Raw genomic sequence first — 12,500 nt, 5'->3', positions numbered from 1 at the left:
TCAAATTTACCAGTGTTGGTCATACTACCTTAACTCCTCAGGGACTTTGCATCATGAATGAAATCAAGTTGCTATTCTTCAACATTTCATTTTTTGACAAAAAAATGGGGACAAAAGCAGAGTTTTCAGTACCAAAGTTGTCTACACAGAGCCAAGATTTGTGAGTCCTTAAAAACAAAGTCAATTTAGATATATCGAGTAATAAATTTAATTTGATTATATATTATTTTTGGAGCCCAAACTATTCAATGTGATAGTAAGCAGCAGGGGAGAAAGATTATGCACACACACAATATCTATATATATATATATATATATATATATATACATGTGTGTAGGCTATTCAGGAAGATTCTGGCACAGCTTTTCATTTTTATTTTATTTTTATTTTATATACTCGAAAGAATTTCTAAGAACGATCAAATAAATTATATTTGTTAAAGGATTTCGTTACACTAATATCTTTAAACTAAGACGTCTCTTGACTAAAGTTGTTTTAGACCAAATTGCCGTATCCCATGAGAGAGAGAGAGAGAGAGAGAGAGAGAGAGAGAGAGAGAGAGTTACATGCACTCATATACTCATATATATAAATAGCCTACACGCACACATGTATATATATATATATATATCTATTATATATATATATATATATATATACTATATATATATATATATATATATATATGATAACATCATGAGAATCTTGCTTACTTACATTATTTTTCTACGCTTTAGAAACGCCTTCAAACACATAATGACTCAGGAGGTCGTGCAGCATTCTGAGAAAGTATTTCAAAAGGAAATATCCTGATAAACTGTTCCCTTACAGCTGTTTCAGATCTCTTTCATTAACGATGACTCAGCACTGCAGCAGCCCCGTCATCACTACACAGATAAATGTAAAATCACCACTGTCAACTCAACCGCTCAATGACTAATGATTATTTTCACCAGCTCCGTTATTACCTAAAGCTATAGCACAGATTCCTTCCGTTTTTAATTTTATAATAGGCACGTATCTCTTTCTACTATATATATATATATATATATATATATATATATATATATATATATATATATATATAATCAGCTATTACTAATCCACTGCAGAACAAAGACCTCAGACATGTCCTTCCACTTACGTCTGTTTATGGTCTTTCGGTGGCAGTCTACCCTAACAAAACTTCCTTAGTTTGTAGATCCCTCGTCTTCTCTTTCATTTGCTTTTTTTTTTTTTTTTTTTTTTACAATCTCTAGGGATCTTTGTTATTCATAATGTCTATCTATTATCTGTCATTCTCATTATATGTCCTGCCCATGTTCATTTCTTTTTCTTACAAACTGTTAGAATATCCTCCATTTTAGTTTGCTCTCGTATCCATGTTGCTCTTTTCCTGTCTCTTAGTGTTATTCTCATTATTATTCTTCCCATAGCTCTTTGAGTTGTAACTAGTTTATGTTCTAAGGCTTTAGTAAGGCTCCAAGTTTTTATGCATAATTTAATACTGGTAGGGCCATCTCATTAAATACTGTTTTTTTTTTTTTTTTTTTTTTGGGAGAAAGTGGCATTTTTTCTTTTCTTGATCTCAATTTGTTAACCAAAATCTCCCCATTCCGTACTTATCCTCCTTAAAATTTCGCTCTCATGACCGGGGGAAACATTTACTGTCTATCCTAAGTGTGTATATTCATTAATAATCTCTACAGGTTCGTTCATAGCCTTTATATGTTGTCTCTGCATTTCCATTGAACATTATCTTAGTTTTATTCATATTCATTTTCAGTCCTACATTTCTGCTTTCTTTATTCAAATCTTCTATCATCTTTTGTAATTCCTCCAATGATTCACTAAACACAGCTATGTCATCTGCAAATCTGAAGTTAAGGTATTCCCCATTGATATCAGTTTCCATATCTAAATGCTTAAAAACTTCTAGACATGCTATGAATAATTTAGGAGAGATGGGCCTCCCTGTCTAACTCCTTTCTCAATCGGAATTTTCTCACTATGTTTATGTAGTTTTAGGATTGCTGTACTGCCTGTATAGATATCGTCAAGTGTTTTAACATAACATTCTTCTATTTTTGAAGGGCTTTCATTACTATTGATGTTTTGACAGAATTAAATGCTTTCTCATAGTCTATAAGTGCCATCCATAGTAGTTTGTCATACTCTGTTGATTTTTCCATCAGTTGGTTAATTACATGGATATGGTAAATTGTTGAATACCCACTTTTAAATCCTGCCTGTTCTCTTGGTTGATTACAATCTAGCTGTCTGTCTATTCGGCCTAATATGATCTTTGTAAATATTTCATATATACTACAGAGAATAAACTTATTGGCAATAATTTTTCATATATATATATATATATATATATATATGTGTATACATATATATATATATACATATACATATATATATATATATATATATATATATATATATATATATATATATATATGTATATATATATATATATATATATATATATATATATATATATATATATATATATATATATATATATATATATATATATATATACATACATATATATACATATATATATATATATATATATATATATATATATATATATATATATACATATATATTAAAAGTTTTATTAAGATGTGTTTAATATGAAAACGCTAATAAGCATGGTGTACGAGCGTTATATTGGTGATATTCACACAATCATTACATTTCGTTTGGTGTTGATATAATCCTACATCTTTATCTACCAGTCCTTTTTCTTAGATTTTCGTATACCCGGGAGCTTTTCTTACTCCCACGATATTTTTCTACAACCGCAAGAATTTTTTTGCACAGCATTATTCAAGTTGACGTTAAATGACGGGTCGATCTGGAATGTATAGTGTAAGCATAGGCCTGTGACATTTTACATTATTTTAGATTTGGCCTGATGGTCGTAACAAAAACAGCCGTGTTGCCTTTTCTGAAAGTATTTCTTACGCTTCTTCCTAACATTTCGTCCCTTTTTTTGCATTTCTGCATAAAATAATGTCGCTTGAACTTGAAATGATATTTGCAACCTCAAGGATCATTCATTTCTGTGAAATGACTAGCTCCACTGTCCTCTAATGACCAGCTCTGCTGTCCTTTCGTAACTAACTGGATATCTAGCGGTGAAGAATCGCCTTACACGCTGACCTCATTGCCTTGACTTAATGAGGTCACCGTTAAGATGTTTGTTTTGAGGTTTTAGTTCAACAATTGCAATATCCTCATTGTACGACTGCCTCCGATCTGTATCATTTCTTCATGAGATGCAATCCCAAGAGAAGGTTTCAATTGATAAAGTCAGCATTTAAATATTAAGATTTTTATGTGCTATCGATTGTTTTCAGAAATTAGTACTAGCTAAGCCACAATCCTAGTTGGAAAAATAGCCAAGTGAAGAAAGAAATAAGGAAACAAATAAACTCCTAGAGAAGTAATCTACAATTAAAATAAAACATTTTAAGAACAGTAACAACATGAAAATAAATTTTTGATATATCAACTATGAAAAGAGACTTGACAGCCTGTTCAACATAAAAATATTCGTTTTAAGTTTGAACTTTTGACGTAGCACCGATTCAATGCCTGATTAGGAAGATCATTCCATAATTTGGTCATAGCTGGAATGAAAGTTCTACAATACCGTGTAGTATTGAGCCTCATGATGGAGAAGGCTTGTCTATTAAAATTAACTGCATGCCCAGTATTACGAACAGGATGGTAAGCTACTGTCCGGAAAGATCTGAATACAAAGGATATTCATAATTATGAGAAAATCTTTTGCAACATGCATAAAGAACTAACTGAACGTTGGTGCCAGATATTAATATCTAGATCAGGAATAAGCAATACAATAGAACGTAGGTTCCTGTCCAACAAATTAAGATGAAAATCAGCAGCTGAGGGCCAAACAGAACAAAACTCAAAACAAGGCAAAATAGAAAAAATTAAAACACTTTTTTTCGTAATAGAATGATCACCCAAAAATATAAGACTTCAAATGCTTAGAGATAGTTATATTATACATAAAATGAAGGGTATTAATCATAGATTACGACAAATACAATCATATTCCCTTTCTGTGAGTTGGGGTCATTATGATCACAATGTGTAGGTTTATGAACATAACCACCGAGTACAGTTTTATTAAGCAAGAGGCTTTTTATGTGCAAATTATTATAATTGCAATTCAAAACACGTCCTTCTATTATGATCCAAGTAGTGTCATAAATTATGGGTCTGTGAGCTTCTTCTATAGGCCAACACTTGGTCACATAGTGTAAAGTGACTATATTTACTCGCACGTTTTCCATTTAAAGTTTACGTTGCTTTCAGTAGAGGCAAAATTATGCATACGTCAGACAAGAACAATGAAGCCACCCTTTGAGAGACCACCGCTAGAGAGTTATTGGTCCTTTGACTGACCAGACATTACTATATTCGATACCTTTCTCTGGTTACGGTTCAGTTTGTCTTTGCCTACACTAAACAATTCTTCTTCGCTCAAAGAGTTAACGACGGCACTGTAATTTTTCAGTGGTGACTTTCCTATTGGTAAGGGAAGAAGAGAAACTTTGGCTATGGTAAAAAGATTTTCTATGAGAAGGACACTCCAATTTCAAATCAATGTTCTCTAATCTTGGGGAGGGGGAGTACCATAGCCTCTGTACCATGGTCTTTCACTGTCTTGGGGTAGAGTTCCCTTCCTTGAGAGTACACTCAGACACACTATCATATCTTATTTCTTTCCTTCTTTTTTTTTTTAAGTTTTTATACTTTATAAAGGAAAGATCTATTTTAATGTTATCATTGTACTTAGAATATTTAATTTTGATTGTTCATTACTTCTCTTGTAGTTTAACAATTTCTTTGTTTCCTTTCCTCGCTGGGCTATTTTTCCTTGTTGGAGCACTTGAGCTTATAGAATCTTGCTTTTCCAACTAGGGTTGTAGCTTACCCAATAATAATAATAATAATAATAATAATAATAATAATGATAATAATAATAATACAATGGAACAGTTAGGTTTATAAAACATTCAATATTACACTAATGTACTTAAAAATAATGTACATCTCTCTCTCTCTCTCTCTCTCTCTCTCTCTCTCTCTCTCTCTCTCTCTCTCTGTATATATATATATATATATATATATATATATATATATATATATATATATATATATTCTGTATATATATATATATATATATATATATATATATATATATATATATAGATATATACATACACACATAATTTATATATAAATATACATATATAATATATATATATATATATATATATATATATATATATATATATATATATATATATATATATATATATATATATATATATATATATATGTTTGTGTGTGTGAGTGTGTGTTGTGTGATTGATTGATTTAGTTCAAAATATCTAGCTAGATTGGGCTATCTTCAATATTACATTTATCACTTACCTTTTTATTCTTCACAATAAAACATCACTCGGTATTCCTATTCTATAAGTAATCACAACAAGAGAGCTAATCATGATCACATTCAATTAAGCAAATCGATATTTTCACAATCCATCCGGCGGTCTGTCGGCAACAATTCCTCGGAGTGGTTGGGAAGAAGACCGTTTATCAAACGGGAGTCAAGAATCGACTACGAGTGTTAACGCCCATCGCCCCATGAAAGATTTGTGCGGGCGGACACCTCTCTGGTTGGTGTGAATAGGTGTGTGTGTCTGCGTGTGTGTGTGTGCGCGTGCGTGTGCGTATATGTGTGCGCACTCACGTTTGTGTGTGTCTGTACCTGGGATTTTAAACCCAAGGAAAAGCCATTACTCACACGAGGCTGTGAACGTCTCGCTTTGGGTTTATGGTCCGTTTCTGTATAATGGCCAACGGAGATGCTATGGACCAAATAAAAGTATAGTTACAGTGAATGTAAGACTAGGGTGCTTCATAGCAATGTTACACATAGTTTTAATTTCTCTTGGCGTTATTGATACGTGTTGGAAAGAAAGGAAATATATACAATTAAAAGGAATATAAACTACCTTAATCAACTTTCATCTCTATACCGTACAAGTATTGGTTGAAATTTGTACACTCAGTAGCTGTCACTCGTCAAATTCCCTGAACGCCGTTAGTGTATTATGCCATGTTAACCTATTGTTAGCAATTTCAGGTCGTTATTCCCCTTTAAAATCTGCATGTAGAAGCTGAAAAGCAAAGGCGATAATAGATTCCCCTAAACTTCCTTATACAATAGCATTATCCTATGACACGTCAACACATACACACAATTAAGTAAACAAGATAAAGGAAAACTATCAGTAAAGACCGAAATCCTAATAAAGAAAAGATTGGATATGGGATAAAATCCAAGGGAGATGAACTAGAATTAGCAGAACTATCCCAAAAATTCAAACTAACTAACAACCCAAGACATTCGTAAACACCATCAGACTAAAATTGAGGAAACACTAAAGAAAGGCAGGAGCATCATATTGATGATAAGAAGACTTAGAACAGGGCGCCAACAGATGTTTCCTTTAAATGATGAAAATGAAAATGCTTTCCTTGCCGGGTTATTGGGCTTTAGCATTTTATTCTTTTTACTAAGATCACAGCTTTATTCCCAAGAAGATTTCGTGTTTATATGTAAAAGAATAAAATAAAAAAAATAGTGCACATAAGCATGAAATTCACAGTTTTTTACCTGTGAATTACATGTTTATGTACACTATTCAAATTAGATATTGATTTTTTTTTCAGTATACCTAAGTGCAATAGGAATTGGGAATTAAGTATAGACTTGAAATCAACGATTAAAAAAAAAAACTGTTACATTGTCTCCGATGAAAATGTATCCCAAACTAGATAAATGCTACATCATGCACCCTACCTCCTGGGTTTCACAATATTTCTAGCATCTTCTGACATCTATTTCAAATTAAAACCTTTTGATACATAGTTCTACTTAGTGCAATAGATTAAAACATGTTATATACTCTACTCTGAAATCAAACTTTATGATTGTATGGATGATTACTTACACTAACCTTTTTAACACGATTTCAGGTGGCCCGTTCACGTAGTCTATGTACAGTTAAAATCAAAAGAACGCAGACACTCAAGGGAAATCTTTCGTCAGATGTCTCTAGTGTTCCCGTGATAAAATAAACAAGATGTTGCTCTTTTTACTACTACTCTGAAATGAGCGGAGCCTTCTCTAATCTTAGTGAAACAAAAATAGTAAAGGGCTGTCTTTGTTAGCAAAAGCATACATCAGTTACAAACTGAGTTGCCATATTTCAATTCCCTATCATCATTTGACGTCTCAACTATTCACTGCAAATACAAAACACTCACACACACATATATATATATATATATATATATATATATATATATATATATATATATATATATATACATATATATATATATATATATATATATATATATATATATATATATATATATTTGTGTGTGTGAGTGTATATAATTATTTTTCAATTACTACTTTTTTCGTAGGTGGGGTCAAGTAGACTCTCTTCAGGGAAGGATTGTTGCGGGGGGAGGGGGTGGTCTCCTCTTCACCACCCCTTAACCCGGCCAGTCCGACAATGAGGAAATGAGTAAGTCATTTCTGTTTTAGAGGGTGTGGAGAGAAGTTAAATGAGTATTCTTGATACAGCCTGTAAGATATTGTATCATCGCCTAAATATTATTTGATAATGGTTAATGTTCTAGCAAATATTTCTAACCGTATTCAATATTAGTTAATTTGTAGAAGGTAGCAGCAGTAGAATAAAGTAGCTGCTGTTGTTGGAAGTTTGATAAGTAACGAAGTTTAAGTATCAGCTTTCCATAATAGATAATCAGTGATGGATACAATTGATACTGATGACTTCATAGCACCTTGAATACAATCAGAATTCATTTTTTTCGTATCGAAAATAATTTATATTGAGGTAAATGAGGACGCTATTACATTCTGGCAAAAGCTATCAGAAGAAAGTTTTTATTAGCAAATCATATATATATATATATATATATATATATATATATATATATATATGTATATATATATATATATATATATATATATATATATATATATATATATATATATATATATAAAGCTTTTTAGTCTCAGAACGACGGAATTTTCCGAAATTTTGTCATGAAACCTTGATATACCTAGTTTCCCAAAATGAATTCTCTAATTTGTCGGAAAAAAATACATTTGCAGATGTCATAAGCACAAAATTATTCCACATGCTAATACCCTGACTGTAAGTTATAAATGGTTATATAATTACTAGAAGCTTTATCTTGAGAAATTACACTGCTTGGAGATCAAACTGGCTTCTTATCAATTTCATGCACAACGTTCTTACAATCTTGATCCGGGTGAATAACGAGTGAAAATACATTTTGTATCCATGAAGCTCTAGTTCGGAGTGTTCGAGCAGTTATCCATACCAGGTCCTCAGCCTATCAAGGTAGTAGTTAAACTATAATTTCTAGAGCTGATGCCGTAAGCCGGAAAGGAATAAACCAAATGTTAAAATAAAAGTTTTATTATCCTCTTAATCACTAAATCACACAGCTGAGGAACGATACCCTCGGATTCCTAGATATTTCTCTCTTTTTAGATTTTATTTTCCGAGATTCTTCATCTATCCCCTGACATGTCTTGTTAGGTCTGTATCTTTTAGCATTTGTGCTCCTTTCTTTCATTCTTTGGGTATTTATTCTTTAACATTTATGTTCCCCTATTTCATTCTTTAACATTTATGTTCCCTTCTTTCATTCTTTAATCATATATTTCTCAAACATTCTCATTATTTTCAAAATGAATGGTTTTCCCCTCCGGTGCTCGTCTTAGACCGTCAATATTAGTTCCTAGCTCCTCACTATCCCTCCAGAAAAGAAATCTCTCCCGAGCGGAAGCATGAAACACCTTTACTTGACCATTCCAACCTGGAACTATTTGATATCTGTGTGAAGCCAAGACATGATATTCATTAGCTGGATTCAGAAATAAGGCATTTGGAGCTTTGAATTTCATTTCTCTCAATCTCCGTTTTTACAATCTCCATCAAACAAAAAACCAAACTTGAATTATGAAGCATGCTTCCATGAATAAGTGATGTCACTCAGATTTTATTATACAATATATGTCCCATTCCTTTATCATTATTCCATTAACGAAAATATTTTGGTCAATTTTAAACGAAACGGGAAAATCTTTCTACAGAGCACTTAAGGTATATGAAGGACTACAAAATATAATGATCTAACTATATCGAGCCAGACAAATGTTGGTATACGGATCCTTAAGGAAGCAAATCCTCCAAACACCCAAAAAGACAACGACTCACGAATTACTGACCATTATTCAGATAAGCATTTAAATCAACAAAATAATCCCCGTTATCTATACCCTGTGATAACTATCTCTAATTTTGCCTTTTGGCCTCGATAATTATGAAGGGAATAAATCTCTTGGAATAAAGATTAACTTAGAAATGTATCTAGGATATTAATGTATATGTTTAAAGTTTTAGTTCTCATGTCAATGCTAACCATTCTTGGCCACAATCACAGACAGTGAGACGGCAAAGCTCAACGAAAAAAGAATGTATATAATGATGAATAAAGGGCAAGTGGCTTAGGGTATAAAGACTAAAACGGCGCATCCCCTTCAATCTGAAAAACTTGGGAAGCATTTTTCAGTAAAGTATTCTTACGTATTACAAAATGTTGCAATCTATGAATATCTAAAAGCTAAAAAAAGTTTTTCAGAAATCAATCTAACATTCGAAAAATAACAATGAGATTTTAGAAGCATAATACAATCTTTTTTTATTGGAAACATTGCATAATAATGATAAACAAAATTTTTATATACACAAATATTCATGAAGGAGTTTATGTGATATTAGATTACTTCATTAACTACAGAAAACACAAACAATTTGATCTCTCTCTCTCTCTCTCTCTCTCTCTCTCTCTCTCTCTCTCTCTCTCTCTCTCTCTCTCTCTCTCTCTCTCTCTCTCTCTCTCTCTCTGAATGTCCTTTAGGCCGATATAACTCGTGTATGGTATTTTTTATTATCATTTTACAACATCGAACTATAATTGAAACTACTTTTTCAGTAACTTGAACAAGAATAATGTCGCAATGATCTATTGTAAGTGTTAACAGAAGAAATTGTTTAGCTGCGACACCCCAATAATGTTTACATGATTTTGCGGAGTCATGATTGATTGATTGATTGATTATGAGTTATCTGGCATCCTGACATCTAAGGTCATTGACGCCGATTGCGGATTCATGATATATATATATATATATATATATATATATATATATATATATATATATATATATATATATATATATTGTATATATGTATATGTATATATATGTGTGTATATGTATATATATATATATATATATATATATATATATATATATATATATATATATTGTATACGTATATACACATATAAACATATATATATACGTATATATATATATATATATATATATATATATATATGTATGTATATATATATATTTTTTTTTGTATATATATATACATACTTACATATATATATATATATATATATATATATATATATATATATATATATATATATATTGTGTATATATATACATGCATATATGTATATATATACATATACAGTATATATATATATATATATATATATATATATATATATATATATATATATGTATATATATGTATATATACATATACATATATACATATATATATACATATATACATACATATATATACGTATATATACATATACATATATATATATATGCATATATACATATATACATATATATATATATATACTGTATGTATATATACATATATATACATATACATATATATATAAGTATATATATATATATGTATATATATATATATATATATATATATATATATATATATATTTATATATATGTATATATATATACTGTATATATATATATACTGTATATATATTCTTACAAAGCTGGTCTAGTTTAGAGTAAATATTTTATTCATGTATCTTATTTTTGTGTATTTAAGAGATGTATAGCCAGCTCGTAAGGAGAGTTCCACTCATGTAGCTTTAAGTAAAAGTATGTAAATTACATAAGACTTTCGTCATTCATTTAATTGCATTTTCATTCAAGTCAGTATATGTAAATTTACATTACTTTTAAGAATTCACTTTTTTATTTCACATATTTTTTTACGAAGTCTTATGTAAACTCATTAGATATGCTGTATGACCCATACGAGGTTTGAACACGAGGGCTTATATAATTTTTATGCTTTCACGAGGTTAGAATGTGCATGAAACTTCTCGAAATAGATTTACTCTATTTTCTACTGTTTCAAGGAGGGAATTGGGCAAACTTAGCTGAGAGAGGTTGTTTTGTAAGCAAGGTTTGTTCACCTATTCAAATTTCTATTTTGGCAACCATATGCCGTTAGGCCTTGCCGCCCCCGCCCCCCACGCCACTAGAATGATCAATTTAGAATTATCTAAAAGTTTTAAGTTAATATATATATGACCCCAGGAATGCATAAACAGCAGAAGAGATCTAGCCTGTCCCTTTGCAAGAGCAAAATTTTGTTCGCCCTCTCTCCTCTCAAGTACATCAAGTGTGTGCCCTCTCAAACGTGATTAACAATTTCTATCCAACATATATTGTGTGCAGTGTGTTCAGACATTGACGAATCCATTGAATGATATTTCAAGTGTATTGTGTTAATATAAGTATTTGTTCAACATAAATTTTTGTAACTGGCCCTGTGAGATTTAGGCTAAACGGTGTAGTGTATTTATTTTCTCTTATCTGTTCGGAAACCTCGTGTGAGCCAAAAGACGTAAGTTTAACAGTTACATTTATCTAAATTTCACTAAGTGTTCAAGTGTTTTAAGATTGTATATTTTTTTTTTTAAGTAACATTTTCTTGTCTTAGTCTAAGGTTTTATTCAGATTTAATATTTGGGTTCATTTGAACATCAGAAGTTCAAACTGGGTGCAAATGTTTTTGCTTATTGTGCAAGCCTCCGTTCTTAGTTTAAATGTTTCATTTGCTCTTCTTTGCTAATTATCTTGATTATATACAGTATGTAATTATTTCTGCCTTTGTATCCAAACAATGGACTGATTTCCTTCTGGGAGCCCTAGATGTTTCACCATTCTGCTTTTCCAGCTAAGGCTGCAGGATGGATAATAATAATAATAATAATAATAATAATAATGATAATAATAATAATAATAATAATAATAATAATAATAATAATAATAACAGGAAAAAAATCCGAGTGTACTTTTTATATTTGTGCAATTATTCACACCAAACAGAATATTCCAAATCGTCGTTGTAGCCAGAAGTAATGAATTTGATGACCATAAAATATC

The 12,500-nt window shown here is 30.6% G+C and overlaps 1 protein-coding gene across 1 annotated transcript in view; it reads right to left on the bottom strand.

The window, feature by feature from the left end:
• Positions 1 to 5,676, bottom strand: part of LOC137644916 (beta-1,4-galactosyltransferase 4-like) — a 64,934-nt gene extending 59,258 nt beyond the window's left edge. Inside the window, exon 1 of the mRNA XM_068377791.1 lies at positions 5,492 to 5,676. The gene's annotated coding sequence lies outside the window, so the exon portion shown is untranslated. The remainder of the gene's footprint in view (positions 1 to 5,491) is intronic.
• Positions 5,677 to 12,500: the final 6,824 nt, after the last annotated feature.

This window comes from Palaemon carinicauda, chromosome 8 (assembly GCF_036898095.1).
Source record: "Palaemon carinicauda isolate YSFRI2023 chromosome 8, ASM3689809v2, whole genome shotgun sequence".
NCBI classification, from domain to species: domain Eukaryota; kingdom Metazoa; phylum Arthropoda; class Malacostraca; order Decapoda; family Palaemonidae; genus Palaemon; species Palaemon carinicauda.
Note: the sequence above shows the minus strand (reverse complement) of the source record. Positions and strands in the feature narration are given on the sequence as shown.